Here is a 16554-nt window from a genome sequence, read left to right on the forward strand (position 1 = left end):
CCAAAAGGCAGGATAAAATCTGCCTGAGATCTCACTGGCCACATCGGATGGCTCACTGGAAAATGAATTCCACAGAAATGATTAAGGCACATGGGCCAAGGACACCAGGTTATGATGACAGTGGGTCTCTGCCCCTGCCATAGATGCAGGATATGAAGACTGACTTACAGACAGATGCAGAAGTGGAGTTCTATTTTTGAAGTCCACAGCTATGTAGGCTTCAAAGGAAGGAGCACTGGGAAGTGGGAGTGCACCAGTACCCTGGGTGGATTCCCATGTTTCCCAACAGATGGAAGTCCACATGCTGATCTAACCCACAGCTGCATCTTCCTTCCTAAGAATCTGGAGAGGAGGCAACAGCTTAGTCTATCCATCTGCCAAGAGATGTCATATGCTGGACACCTTGCAAACAACACATACTCCACAATCTCAAAGGCTGGGGGCCAAGGTTATGGCATCACCGGGTTGGCCATGTGGTAAGGCTCTCTTTCCTGGTTCATCAGTAAAAGTGCTCTCCGGGGGGTTTTCTTCTCATGAGGACACAGAATCTATGGCTGAATTACTGGGTCAAAGACCCTACTTCCTGACCATGTCACATGGGGAGGGGTTAAGATTTAGGTCGTGGGATGGCGAGGGACACAGACATTAAGACCAGGGCCTGCCTGTTGGGTGACCTGGTTTCCCTTTTTCATCTCCAAGACAAAGTGGATCAGCAGCAGGTGCCCAGCTTAAGAACTCAGCCTCAATCTCTGCACTGGGGCCTGTTCTACTAAAGACCCCAGCATGTACAGGTGAACCTCTGCAGCCTCGGCAGTGGGAAGCCAATGGCTCTTGTCAGGAGTCAGAACGGAGGAGGAATTGAATTAAGCGGGCAGCAGTTATAATGCAGTGTGGAGCACCAGGGAGCATCAATATTCAAGCAGAGCCCATAAGATAAATAAACATCAACCGGGAGAGAGCAGGCGCAGAAGCAGGGGCGCGCTGACGTGGAAGACTCCTAACACCCAGTATGCGATTCCCGTGTCAGAACCCATAAGGCTGCAAATACATCACACTCACAGTTACACTATTTCAGGAAATGTAATTCTATTAGAGGTTTTCCAATCTCTCCTCTCCTCTTCCCAGCTTGTCTCCCAGCGCTGGCCACGGCCCCTCCTGTTATAACACCACCAGCTTCCAGGTAGCTGGACAAGACAGGTGGATAATCACACAATTAGATGGTGGTGACTAGGCTGGGCTGATATGGAACTGGCTCTTAGCAGATACCCTCTGTGACACCAGATGCCCTTGTCAACAATGGGCATGCGGCAGCACAAGGGCCAGCAGTGTTCTTCTCCTGCATGGCAGGGACACCCTCCAAACAGCTTCCCTGGTAACCTACTCAACCTTGCCACATAGATTCCAGTCGCCAAGATGAGAACCTTTGGCTGACTGCTGGTTGGTGGCTCCTAAGCTTGCCCTACTTCCTTTGATGAACATCCCAGCCATTAGCCATTTGGTGGTGGGGCAGGCCAGGACCAGGTCTGTTGAAGAAGCTGCCATCTTATGAGGACCCGTGGGCTTTCTTTCATATAGTGTTCAGTTTCTAACCAGGGTAGCAAGGGAAGCACCCTGGTGCTATCCTCATGTTTGGCACAGTTTTAGGGATGAGGAGCTATACCTTGTGATGGTGTAACGGTGACCTATGACAAAACCAGATCTCACTCCATCACACTAAGGGGAAATATATAAACAGTGCTTTTAGCAAGTGTAAGAAGCAGCTCCCAGTAACTGATCTTGCTAGTGTAAAGGAGCATGGGTTGAGCATGGACACCTCCTATGCTTTCTACTCTCTTTTCAATAAACCTAAAATCTCTGTATAGAACGTCTATAGTTAAAATGGAATTCGCTGGTCCCACTCAGACACAAGAGAACATGTCAGGTGGCCTACAGCTTGTCTTTTAGCTAAAGTTCAGCATCTTCCTCTGGCAGGCAGGATGGGGCCCAGGGGCTCACTACACAACTGCATTTCCCATAGGAGAAAGAAAGAAGCTTCCCACAGGCCAAGCTCCTTTCTAGATGGAAAGCCTCCCAGAGATACACTATGGCCTCAATCACTCTGGTCCCCATGTTTACTCTCAGGAACACTCCGGAAAGCAAAGGATAAGGTCCTATTCAAGGCAGGCTGCCTACCAATGCCCTGTGGCACCCACAAACTGGACACAGAAAGGTGATGTGGAAGGGGAAGGACCTGCCACCACTCCCACATTGCAAACCCCATGCTGGGTGTTTATAGAGCCAGAAGTGGAAAAAGGAATGGGTTTGTTAGCATTCCATGGGGGGGGGGGTGGGGACACAAATACACATGGTAATCTGGAAATGACGGCAACCTCCGCTTGCTGCTGATTAGACAGTACGAGATGATTAGCTAATTAGACATAATATAATCAGAGATGAGGCCCCCATCTCCTCTATTCCACCTTTAAAAAAAAAAAGCATGTTTTGGAATGTTATGCAAAATCATCATCTCAAGAAAAAAATTCTGGAACTTTCCAACAAGTGACACCAGCTCTGTCAGATTTCCAGTGTCAGAGAGGTGAAACTTGAGATCTGTCAAATACCACAGAGGGTAAGGATCAGAGATGATAAGCAAGCACCGCCACCCCTCTCCACACAGGGTTGGGTGGTGTCCACGCCACAGAACAAGGACATTGACTGTAAAGCCAGAGCTTGATGCTCAGACATGAAGACTCTCTTTGCTAAAGTGTCCTATTAGGCCACCCACCTGTCAAATTCAGGTACAGACAGTGGACTCCAACACAGAGAGCAGAGGGCCTCCTGTATTACACCTAACAAAGAACCAGAAGCCAGAAAAAGGTAGGGGCAGGTAGACACTTTGTACAGAGGATCAAGAGCCAGCAGTGGACAGGGGGCAGATAGACAGTCTGTGGTGGTAGCCATTGAATTCTTCAATAGGGCACCACACGATTTTTAGTGTTAGCATTAAACACAGTGAAATTTAATAGAGAGCCAAGTCATCGCCACCAGGAACCTCCAAGTGCTTCCAAGAGGGTGGCTAAAATTAAAGACTGAGGATGGCAAGTGTTGGCAAGAACCCAGAACAAATGGCAGGCCCATGCCTGCAGGCGCCACATTAAACAGTACACCTGCTTTGAGAAACCCTTGGCAGTATTGATAATCGCTGACTCAGCCCGCCACTGATAGGTACTCCTACAGGAAGAGATACACGTGTGGTTACCACAGAAGATGCACATTTGTGTTTATAGCAGTTTTGCTCACGATGACTTAGAATTCAGAATAACCTATATACAGTCAACAAACAGAACAGTGTAGTCACAGGACAAAGCTGTGCATTGGAAAAGACTTGGAAACGCTGCCACACGGACTGTGAATGGCTCGCCCAGATGCCACATGGTGACACCAGAAGGAGAGGGCCTGCTTGAGTTCAGCTGTGGAGTCCAGGAAAGAAAACCAGCAGAGACTCTGTTAGGTCAGAGTTCAACATCATAGCACATACACACACATGACTATAGAATATTTTAGCAATGATTTTCCAGATCTGTAGTTTCATATGGTAGCACAGACTTTCTTAAAAACTGTCTCCACGGGTGTATTTGTGAACCTGTTTAATGACCATCTAATGTGGGAACGCAGCTCTGATGAAATGGTGTCCTCCCAAGAAAGCTTTTTAAGATTGGAATGTTCTAAAGGGAGGCGAAACATTCCATTGTGCAAGGGAAGCACTCCAGACTCAAGAAGCAAACAACTCAGAAGCTTTAGGAAGTCCCTGAAACAGATTGGATTCAGGATCCTAAGTGTACTCCTCAAGCACTACAAAAGCACTAAGACTACTGAGAGACACTCTTCCACACTTTCAGACAACTCTAAAAGTCAAGTTGCCTGGAGAAGAACCTCCACAACCTGTCTAGCTGACTGAATGTTGTACAATGAACTACATTATCCCAGATTCTGTGAGCTGTTACCTATGTTGGGGTGAGGTTTGGGGATACAGTTGTCTTGGATTTCTGTTCCTGTAAGTAATCCCTCACCCATACTGCTTGGGATAAATCAGTAAACTCCAGTTCACCAAGTTGGACTTCTTCAGTTCCCTGTGGCCAGTTTTCAGAATCTGGGTGAGTAGCAGTTCATTTATGATTCCCCAGGAACTGTGTCACACAAGGCAAAAACCAGGTCTCAGAGGAAGGTGTGCTTGGGGACATCTTAACATGCTATTCACTGATTATCTCTGCACTATTCAAAGGAGACCCGGTTGTCCCTTGGTACCCTCAAATACTCCTAAATCCCCAGATATTCAATAATTTTTACATTAAAAAGTGTAATGTTGGCAGAAAGATTTATGCACATCCACCACTAAGCTTTCAATCACTCATGGATTACTTATAATGCCTAACACAAAGTAAACTCCACATAACTAGTTGTTACTCCGTAATGTTTAGGGGATAAAGTCATGGAAATCGCCAGTGCACGTTCAGTACAGATGTATTTAGAAAGAACACCTTAACCCCGCCTTACATTACATGCACAGAAATGGAGGCCTAGGTAACAGGCTGACCCTGCTCCATCCTGTTGCTCATATAGGTAGACCACGAACATGGCAGGTGTCTTGATCAGGATTCCTCCCCTCCAGCTATGATGTCAGCTACACAGCCCAGCAGAGGCATCCCATGCCAAAGGGCTGGAGAGCACTACATCAGGAAAAGATGCCTCTAGAGAAAGAGAGATGCCTATGGATGTCCAGATTTGTTGTCTGATTCTGGTCCATCCAGGGATGATAGATGTAGCTGGTATTCCTCCCACCAACCTGTTCCCACCCCCACAAAAATCATAAAAATTAATGCCAGAATCAGACCTCAGATGTGTATAGGGACAAGTTCAGCCCAAAGTCTCGGAGTCATTTTTAACCCTGCTACAGTGCTCCGCAGAGGTGCTCCGTATGGTGGAGGAATGGTTGTGTCTAAGGTCATTCTCCCTCAAGCGCTCAGAAGACAATCAACACCAGAGCCAGCCAGCATTAGGGGACACTGCTGAAAGAATGCTCAATCCCAAGGAGAACTAGAATCCAGGAGCCCAAAGCCGGGGCCATCTCGGAGGTGACTGGAAGCATCCAAGCCCTACATCAATCGCAGGAAAGAGACAGGCATGCCCTTATCCATATCCTTCATATGATCAAAGTGATGGGAATATCAAAATGAGAAGCTCCCCGACTTTCATCTGCTCTTCAGCAAATTGGCTGTATTCAGTCTGAAACCTCAGCTGCCATCAAAGACAGCAATGGAGTTCAAAGAAGGGTCATGCTGAGCCTTGAGCCAGCCAGGGGTCCATGGGGGTGTGAGGGTGAGGTCACCTGTGGTAGGCAGGTCACTGCCCTCAGTCACCTGCACACAGACCTGTGGGACACCCTATCCTAGGTGTAACACTAATCTCACAGCATGGCCCAGAGCACAGTGGGGATGTAAGCATCAGGAAAGAGGTTGCTTCCTCCTCCAGGAAGGCATCCTGTCTTGCCACCCTATAATCTGGACTATGGGTGTGTTAATAAGGATAGAACTCATGAGGTCAGTGATCTGGTATCCTCCACTAGACACAGCTTCCAGTAGGCCTGTGGGTGGAGCTGAACTCTCTCCATCAGATGATTCCCTAAGATCCCTGGATCCCGTGACCTAGTGTCCACAGCGAAATGTTCCAGCAGCCCAAAGCTGATGATGTTCTATGACACCGTGGACAGTGTATGTGTGTGGGTAGGTGGAAGAGCTGGTAAAGCAGGACACCTGACTCACCTCACTCTGAGTCTGGAAGGTACTGCTTCTGGCACCGGGCCTAAGGTTTACCCTGGATGGGCCAACTGTCCAGTGCTGCCAAGTTGGCTGGATGCATTGCCTGCCGATGTAACCTCCTCCTTAGGTGACCAGGTATAAATGCCACCTCTTTCAGGAAGCTCTCCACTGGTCTTTCTTTCAGTCTTGGTCTGCTGTTTCCTCCTCATGGCTGATGTCACAGTACAGACTCTATTTTCTGAATCTCTCACATACCCTGACACCTCACTCTCTGCTTTCTGTACCCCAGTGTCTCAGGCCTCAGCCAGATCGGATGTTTCTATGGACAACCAGACATCCCATCTGGCTTATTCCCCAACTGTGTGCTTTGAACCAACTCTACCTTGAACGGGCCCCAGTTTCCCCGTTTGTAACCTAGAGCCCCTCCGAAAAACCGGCAGGGCTTTCCTAGGTGGATTTTCTGAAATTGTATGAAAATGGATCATGCAAAGCCTCTTGGGAGCTGGGGGGACCTGGGAATCAGGTCACCTCCAACTGGCTATGGTTAGAATTGAATGGTATAAAGATCCCCATTGTCCAGGTTGGGTGTAGCTGGGCTCTGGGGCTTCTGGGCATCACCATATTTTAGCCCATTCTGAGAATCAGTAGCTGAGCACCCTGCAAGCCACCTGCCCAGGCTGATGCAGCTGTGGACAGGAACACAATAGAAATCAGGCGACACAAATCTGTAGACAGGAACACAATAGAAATCAGGCGACACAAATCTGCCACTTCAGGGTCCCTTGCCTGTTTCCATCCTTCTCAGCAGAAGGCCAAGCATTCCGTGGACACCATCAAACACAGCACTGGCACACCGCCTTCACTCCAGCCAAGAGTGGCATACAGCTCTGTGGCATCCTGCAGGCCCCCTCTACCCTTCTCCAGGAACTGTCAGAGTGTCCCCCACTGATGGCCATAATCAGAGCCTGCAGGCTGTCACCACATGCTGGGTCCATCAACTCTGGGTTTCCCAGAGAGAATTTCCTCAAAGACTTTTCAAAGCTATGTCTTCTTGTGTATGCTGATTAGCCCCACATGCTGATTAAACCATGAAGACTAGCAGCAGTATCTCCTGAGCACATTAAACATCAAGGATGGGCAAGTTTCTCTGCAACATCAGAACAGCAGGATCCCCACATTCCTGGCTGGGGCCCTGCAGGTTCATTGGCCTTTCTCAGGACCATGCTGCTTAGAATCCAACTCCAATTGGTTAGCACAGAAATCTTAGGTGGATTGGACAACACCCATAGAGCAATGTCAGACCCAGGAGATAGGCTCTATGCAGGGGATGCTGAGAGAAGGGGATAATTCTTTTAGGTGGGATGGAATACAAGACTATACAGAGAGGAGAGACCCCAAGAATAAAGGGTATTGTGAAATTTGACAGAAACACACAAAGTAACAGAGAACCTGACCTGAGAGGGAAGGAGCTCCCAAGCCAATCTCAGTCTCAATTATTTTATAGATTTTGGTATAAAAGATCGCTTCATGGTGAACCAATTATCTACTTGTTAAAATATTTTTAATTTTTTTTTCTGTTTGAAACTAGATCTATTGTAGCCAAGACTGGCCATAAATTCCTAAGATTCTCTTCTAAATGCTGGAGTCACGTGCATATGCTATACATTGGTTTGTTATGGTTATTGCTGAGTGTCCTATTCTTGATGATACTATGCACAGGGCTGCATTTTTCTTAAAGCTGGGTCTATACAGGTTCACACAGAGGTGACAACCTCAGGTGTCACTTCTTCAGGAGCCATACACCTTGTTTTTTGAGACAAGGTCTCTCAACCTGTCTAGCAGACCAGACTGAGTGCCTAGGGAGCTCCAGAGGTTTCTCCTGTTTCTGCCCGCCTGATATTGGAACTACAAATACATGCGATCACTCCTACTTTTAAAAATGTGGGTGGCAGGGACCAAATTTAGGCCCTTACACTTCTGTGGTGAGCACTTTCTTAACAGAGCCATCCCCCAAGTCCCTAACTAAAATTCCTGGAAAGATTTTTACTATTTGGTACCATTACAGAGAACACAACACGGTTTTATCTATGAACTTGGTGCCCCAAACTCTTTCTGAGAACTGCTTAACTCTGCAGTGTGTGTGTGTATGTGTGTGTGTGTGTGTGTGTGTGTGTGTGTGTGTGTGTGTATGTAGACAACACATATGAGTTCAGCTTTTTCTTATCACAGGTCATCTGTGAGCAAGGATTTTACTTTGTCCACTCTCCAACTGGGATGTTGCCTTCACCTCCCTTTTTCCTCCTCTTCTTCCTCACTGCCTTCATACCCAGTTGGTCCAGTCACACCCTCCTATGCACATTTTATGGAGTACAGAAAGAACACACCCTGCTTTGTTTCTAATGTGAAGCACAGCATCCTGTCTCCCTCCATCCAGTATGGCACAAGGGTGGGAGGTACAGGTGTTAGAGGGATGGCCCTGCCATGCTGAAGATTACCTCCTCAGGATGTCCTGCATCCTCACCGTGCAAGTTTCAAGGTCTCACTAAAATACTTTCTCAGCGTGCATTGATACCACTGTGCAAGACTGCGTGACAGTGGCTGGTTGTTGCATCTTGAGCCAACCTGGCATTCCTGAGAACTCCATGCTGACGTGGTACCTGGTCCTTCTAACTGAATGTGGTTTCTTATAGTGCCAAGTACCTTTGTGTTCAGATGTTTAAGGTCTACAATTTTTCTTGAAAATGTCTTTGCTGATTCTTTGACTGTTAGGATGATACCAGAGTCACAGATGTGGTGGTTCATACAGTTAGCCTTCAGAAATTCCCATGAATGATTATCTCGCTTAGGTGATCCTCTGGCCATGCCTAAGACAAGTCTCTTGATTATTTTAATTGGAATGTGAAGGCCCATTCTGAATGTGGGAATATCTTTTATTGGTGATCCAGATAGTAGGACAGATGAGAAAAACATTTATTTGTTTGGTTGGTTCTTGTTTTGTAATCTGCTTGTTTATAGCTTCTGCTCTTGCTGTCACCACTGCCAGCCACTGCTTCTGACCCCCTTTGATGACATCAGACCAGCTTTCTTAGCCTTCTGATGTTGACTGAAGACTAATAGCTCTCCATAATCATTCAGGACTCCAGCAGCTGACTGGGGTCTATGAGGTGCCCTGTCTTGAGGACTGAGCAGTTATAGGAATCTCTTCAGCCTCTTTGTGTGATGACAGCCATTGTTGGACTACCCAGACCACAGTGTGTAAGCCAAATCCAATAAATACTATTTCAAACATCTTCCTTGTATTGGTTTGGTCCCTCTAGAGAACTCTGGCTGAGACACAGCAAGGTAAAATGTGGTTTTAACATGCTGATGTTCCCAGGGCTTTGAGGGACAACTGGTTCCATTTCTCTGAAGCTTTCAGTGATTCACTGGAAGAATCTTGACCTGGCGATTTCTTGTTAGGAGGTCTGTGCTCATCGTTTCTCATTCTTCTTGTCATACTTCAACTCAACTAATTCTTGACGTAGTGTTGTTTATCTCTTTCCATGGAGGGCTGTGTCCTCCCCGAAGTCATCTCACAGATTTGCAGTCAGTCTGTAGTGTTCTCTTTAACCGTCTCGATTCCTGCAAGTTGGGTAGAACCATCCTCTGTTCCTATGCAATGGTCTGAGGCTTCTGCCTCTATTCCTTCACCCCCTCCCCGCTTTCCATCTATTTAGCAAATTCAGGCCAGCCAACTTCAATCTTTGTTCCTTGCTTTTATTCACACCTTTACTGTTTTCTCTATTTTGCTTAATTTGGATGTCATCTGCCCTTCTTTTCCTAGCATGATCAGAAGGCTACTGTTGTTTGTATAGTTTAATTACAGATGAGTCTATGTACAAAATAATAATGGCTGTGTATACCAGTCAAGTCACAAATCTGTAATTTTCACATGTGGGTCTCCCAACTTAGTGCAAGCTAACTGCAGACCCTCAGCAGTGTAGATCTAGTTTTTGGGAGACAGTGACACCATGACACAAAAGAGGTGCAGGCTGCAGGAAGGCTTCACACACAGCTTTCTAGTGCTTCTCTGCCTACAACTCAAAGACACCAGGGGATCTGCCTGCAGCTGCATCGTTGCTTACACATTTCCTAAATGCCACATCTTGAAACTGTCCCTCCACATTCACACCGAAAGCTTAACCCCAATGAGAACTGCATTCTCATCAACAGATCTACGTCAGCAGTCAAGGATCTGGAAGAGTGGGTTTGGCCCATGTAAGAATATGGTGGCCTTCACTGACACTGCACAGGCAACACTGGCCTTTGCCTTCCCAGCCTCTAAAACACAGAGAAAAATAATCCCTGTTCTTTATAAAGTGCCCGGCTACAGGGATTTTGTTTGATAGCAAAGAGCAGGATAATGGAAACACAGAAGGAAAAGAATCTTCTGGGAAAGGAGACCTGGCTGCCCACTGTGCCCTCTGATGCCCAGAATAACTGTCAGCTCTCAGGGTGCAGCAAGGGACACTGCTGGCATGTGACCACCTGCCAACTGAAAGCACAGGTGGAAGGCCCCCACAAGGTGACAACCGAGAATACCTTCCTAATTGCAACCCCAAAGAGCCCACCTCCCACGGGCCTTTACACTTGGCTCTGCCCAACTCCACCTTTGCCGGACCCAGTGTTGCCTATGATGCCTTCTTTCATCCCAATGCTTGTCTGCACTGTGAGCTGAGACAAAGGACTGACTGCTTATATCCATGTTAAATCATGTCTGATCCTCCTGCAAGGATCTTCTGCCTCCTTCAAGGTTGCAGTGCTAGTTGGTAGACTAGCCAGATCCATACAGCTACTCCTCAAAACCACCCCTCCCAGCACTTAGTTACTTTACCAGAATAAGGTTCTAACCAGCTTCCAAAATCAGTGTCTGAAGTACTACTACATCTTCCCCAGACTCCTGGAGCTATCGGGATAAGGACATCAATGCAGAGCCCCCTCATAAGGATGAGAGACCAGAGAAGGAACTGGTCTGGCACCATCAGGCCTACTCAAAGCCCCGGGTCTCTCTGATCCCCAGACAACATGACATGGGGAGTGACAGATCCAGGACTGCATACCCTGTCTGGATGGTCCAGCCTCATCCTTTGGAGAATGGACCCTCATGGCCCATCAGCTGGCTGGTATCACTGGAAGCCAACGTAGAGTGTGCTCTGTAGACCTATGACAGCAGCAGGTGTGTGTTCATGGAAACCACAAACTCCAGTATGGCTTAACACACACACACACACACACACACACACACACACACACACACACACACAGCAGGCCCACTTTTGTGGACCTGAGAGATCAGTGGACACTGAGGAAACCTTCTAGACCAAGGAGTAGCAATGGAGCTGCTCACATCCCAAGCTGGCCTGAGGCAAGAGAGAAAGACAAAACACAATTCTAGGGATATGGGGAAAGAAAAGGAGCTCCTCACCCTAAGGTATGGCTGAATTTCTTAGCAACTAAGAATCTAGATATTTGTGCAACTAATATTTGTTGTGAAGGTTGCCAGGATAGAGAGAATGCTCCATCTTATTTTTCTTTCCACTATATCTTTAATAAAGTGCAGCAATAATATTTCTGGAGTTGTTCAGCTTGGACTCTTTCTAAAGAGTGAACTTTCATATATATGTACATAATACACACAACACACACACAGAGATACACATATTCTCTCTCTCTCTCTCTCTCTCTCTCTCTCTCTCTCTCTCTCTCTCTCTCTCTCTCTCTCTCTCTCTCTCTCTCTCTCTCTCTGAGTGTCAAATGAACCATGTTGGAAGCCTGAGCTCCAACCTGAACATAGCCTTACTCTTTTCCCCAGATTTATTTTCTGGAAAAAAGACAAATTCTGTTTAATGTAACAGCACCTTGATTTCCTGTAACCCTTGTGACCTGGGGTGTTACCAGCTATCCAAGGAAAGAAAGGAACCTCCCTATGGCCTCATTTAGACTCCTTAGCCGCCTTCTGTGGTGTCACTTCTTTTGTCTGCATGGTGACTGAAGAGACAATTGGGCATCTGTCTGTCACTTCCTTGTGGCACCCATACCAACACTTCTGTGTCTTACCCTTCCTTACCCACATGCTGTTCTACTAACCTCCTCTCCAAATCTGAGTCAGATCTCCACTTAACGAGCTCCAACTCATATCCCCATCATGCTGTTCAGACACTCTTCTCTGCAGCAGTTCCTCCTCCTGAGTGGAGGTCTCTGAGCTGAGCTCTGTATGACAGCACAGGGGCTGTCTCTCTAATTCCTATCCCATGTCCACCACCAAGCTCATGGTGCAACACATTGCCCTGGGGAGCCACTGAGGAAAGACATAGTTAGATGACACAGGGGCCCTGTTCTCGAACATTCTATCAGGAAAGGAAGGAACTAAGACAAGGAGACTGACTGTCTGTCCCTTGTTCCATGGTTGCCAGGCAACCACGTCTGGGGTCGCCATGTTGAAAATTAAGCATGTTCATCTCCACACTTGCACCAGTCCAGTGTCCTGCTTCTATTAGTGCACAGAAAGCCAACAATTTCCCAGCAGCCCAAGTTCCTTTCTGGAGACACAGGCTAAGGACCTCTCCATTCTGAGGCTTCCTTTACTTCATCCAGATCAGGGCTCCCTAGAGCCAGGGCAAGGCCCCGGGCATACCTAGGGGAGCCCAAGTCCTAAGCAGAAGCCTCAAGGAGGATCCTCTTAACTATGCACGCATACCGGACAGCTGCTAGGTTGGTATGTCATGATTCTGAGACTCAGAACAATTAAATTTGAAAGGACCCAAAGGGACACTGTGCCTAAATAACCTTCTCTATTTTGGCTCTGAACTGTAAGAATGCCATGCAGTGACCATCAAATCCTGTGGTCACAACTGAAGCTGGACAAGCCTCTAAACTATGTTCCTGTAGAGGTGCCTCCTTGGTGTTGCTGATACAAGTTGGTATCTAGGGAACTGAGGCCCTTCTCATGGCACCTCCCTCACGGATATCATCCACAGCTTGCTCAGAGCTGATCAAGGTCTGATGCAGAGTGACTGAAGCTCCTTGTAGATCAGGATGATCTTCAGGCATGATGGGCTGTGCTTGGGACAGATGGAGTGTAGCAAACACTTCTGAAGTGTCTCTCAGTTTTCAGGAGTTTACCACACAGTCTATAACAGGTATGGCTGCATATCACTGGACTGAGTCACTGACCACTACACCCAAGGATGCCTAGGCTGCTCATGTTAGCAACCAAAACCTACATTATGAGGTCCATGCAAGGAGATGCTGGTCACTACCAGACCCACAGGCTGGCTAGAGGGGGTGAGGAAGGGGGCATGAGAACAGTTTTGAGAAAGTCCCGGAGTTGTCAAATGAAAGTCCATGAGGAATCTGGTTGTGTCTTTAAGGGAGATGTTGAGGTAGCAAGAAAGGCCCTTCCACAGCCTGTCCTGTGGCGGGGCTCCTGCAGGCATCTGCCTGGCCATTGCTGAAGCTAACTGCTGAGCCAGGGTGATCTTGTTATCCAAGGAAAATGGTGGTCTCTGGTCTGACCACCAGGAATCTCTCTTTGTCTCTGAACTTCATGTGGTCTCTAGGCATGGTGTCTTTCACTAGCATCCTAACTTCAAGTCTTCTACATGTCCCAGCCTGGCTATCCACTGTGGATGGCCAGACTTCTAATTCTCTGGGGCCATGATAGACACTCTGCTGTGTCCAATTTCCAGCTACTCTCTTTCCCGAAGCTCTGGAAGTATGTCTGCATGCCTGGGTATATGCTTTGCATTCATGACAGAACTCTGTTAACCGTTTAAGGAACTCATGGGGTCTATTTTCTCACATTCATGAAATTTTTCATTTTAGTTTTTAAAAAAAATTTTTATTACATATATTTATTTTTTGTGAGGTATGGATGCACAGGTACCACGAGATAGGTATAGAGGTATATATAGGGGACAACCCACATAGCTTGATGTCTCTTCTTCTTCATTTGGGTCCTGAGGATTAGACTCTGGTTGTCAAGTATTGGCAGTGTATGTCTGCTACTGTCGGATCCCTGGCCTTTTCTCTCAACAGTTTTGTGTTCTGAGTTGTACTCATGCATTTATTTGTGTTTGTGTGGGAGAGTGTATGGTTCGGCATGTGTGTGAAGGCCAGAGAACAAGGTAGGCAGCTGGTTCTCTTCTTTATCAGACTGGACGCTGGTTGTCAGGTTTAGCAGCAAGCGTCTTTATCCACCGAGTCATTTCATAAGTGAAATTTTCACTTTCTTGATGGGTTACTTGGAAACAAAGGAGCTAGTGTTTCGGTCAAGTTCAATTCCTTTCTTGTTCTTTTATTACAGTTGTTTTGATGGCCACACCTAGGGCCTAAGTCCAAGATAGACCCATGAGGATTTACCGATCTTCGGAGGGTTAGAGTCTCCACTCTTGACACTTACTTGGATGTCCCTGAAGAATGTCTACTCTTTGTGTTACTACTCTGATGTTACTCTTTAGCAGTGGGCTATCTAGTTCCACACACGTGAAAAAGACCTCTCAGAGGGGTCTCTGGCAGCCTCCTGGGAGATCAGCCATCCATAACTGAGGGTGCATTCTGCATTCTCAACCCCTTGTAGTCAATTCTGAGAGTGGAGGTCACTCGCTCCCTCATCTTTTCTGGATCAACTCCCAAGATACATGGCTCCATCCTTACCCAGAAACACAGCAGCGCTCTCCACATGAACCGGTACTGCAAACATATCCCCCTTTCCCTAGTCTCCATCAGAGACCCCCATGGCCGCATCTGATACATGGAAGTCTTCTGTGTTACTGAGAGAAAGACAACAATCCCCAGATCGATGTCGTGCAACACTTGGTATCTTGTACTGCTCTCAAGGCGTGAGATAGACGGCTGTTGTCCCCATCTGTGGACAGATGTAGAAGACGTGGGCTTTAGCTCATAGATGGTGAGCAGACATGAAGGTGGTGCCTTGGGCCAGACCTGTGGATTCACTTTCCCTCCAGGCCATGCTACTATTCCTATCAGGAAGTGCAGACTGCTGCATTCACCCAGGCAGTTCCCAGGCAGGTGACAGTCATCAACATCAGCCAAGCAGGGGCCTTGAGCCTCCTAAGAGGGATGACATTGGACACATACAGAAGAGGTGCAGAAGAGAACTATGGGGTACCTGTCTGCTCTTGAGGGAATGAATGCTTCTTATGGCGGGGACTGTTCGCAACCCCTCCCCAGCCTGCCCTCCTGCAAAGCTCTCAGAGGGACATCCATGGACACCACTCTTGGGTAAACTCCAGTGCCCCGAGCATCATTTCTCTTCCAAAGACGAGCAAAGTTCTCTCCTTCCCCTGCCCACTGTCACCCCACAGCCATGCTTTAGTTGGATTACTTTCTAAAGGAATTTCATGAGAACTCAGCAAGAAAGGGAAGGAGTCAGCCCCTCCATGTTTTCCAGAGGGAAAGTGTACACAGTTTTCTGCTGAAAGCCCAGCCAAGTTCTCAGCCCAGGGCAGCACCGTGAAGGGAGCATGTGGGGTAACCCAGAGCACCTGTACATGCAGCCGGTGCTGCAGGGACTGGCTCCGCAGGCCACAAAGCAGCGCTCCTGGGTTAGGTCGGCTTGTTGATATTTCTTAAAAAGAGAAACCCCGGAGCAGGTGAGCAGATTGCTTTCAGGTCTCTTTTCTTGTGGCTTTCCGTAAAGTAGAGCAGGTTTGTAAAGTGGTGAACAGGGTCATGGTGCTGGAGACTGGTTTCTGCAAAATTGCCTCAGCTCAGACTCAAGGCCAGGGAGGAACACACTGTAAACTCAGTCTCACTGTCAGCTCCCTCTCTCCACAGAGGGGAGCTTTCTAGTGATCTTTCTATCCTCAGAACCCTGCTCAAATTCTCCTTCAGGGATACACTCTTGCCCAGGTGAGGCACCCCAGTATTCACAGCATTGTGTTGTGGGGGGTTCTGTGGATCAGGTATTTTGAGACTTGATCTCCCTTATACCTGTCTATACCTGGTTCATCTCATTTGGATGAATGAATGAATGAATGAATGAATGAATGAATGAATGAACAGGTTTACCAATAGCTACGAAGTCAGCCAGCAAAAGAACACATGTGAGAACAGCAGGAGCGGTGGGTTACCACTTTCGCTCCTGAATCCAGGGTCAGCATAGACCACTCCAGGCAAAACATCACTGGCATTCAGTATCAGCTGGGCCATCATGGACAAGACTATCTTCAGCAGACACAATGGCACACAAGAAAACTTATTATGCACACAGAGCAAGAAAACAGAAAAAGCAAAAATTAAATTAGAGGGCAGCCTAGAAAAATGCCTACTGTGCAGAAAACTCGAGCAACCTAATTTGTTTGGCCTCCCTTGAAAATGGTGAGGTTTTAATTTGGGTCTCTGAGACCAGGCTCCTAAGGCACCAGGAGGCTGTTGGGGGAGGGATGGGGATCTGGTTTCAGATGGGCAGATCCAGATTCAATTAGCACTCAGTCCAGACCCTGTCTCCCTGAGGCTGGCAGAATGAACGGCAGAAGAGAAAGAACTGTGGCTGCCAGCTTCACATCATCACCCCAGCATGGTCCGAGAAAACTAGCGTGTGTTAATCAAGAGGCTGCTACCACTCTGCCCACAGGGATCAAGACACTGACTCCTTGGAGAATAAGCTACACAGAACCCAGCCCTTGGACCCCAGTAGGTCAGTCAGATATGACCCAGGCAGCCTGATTCCTGTACCACCCTCTGCCCTGGCCAGCAC

The 16554-nt window shown here is 47.5% G+C and overlaps 1 protein-coding gene across 1 annotated transcript in view; it reads right to left on the reverse strand.

Annotated features, from left to right (window-relative positions):
- The window catches only part of TAFA5 (TAFA chemokine like family member 5), a 127563-nt gene that overhangs the window by 53726 nt on the left and 57283 nt on the right, over window positions 1-16554 (reverse strand). The window lies entirely within an intron of this gene.

This window comes from Micromys minutus (assembly GCF_963924665.1).
Source record: "Micromys minutus genome assembly, chromosome: 27".
Taxonomy (NCBI): Eukaryota; Metazoa; Chordata; class Mammalia; order Rodentia; family Muridae; genus Micromys; species Micromys minutus.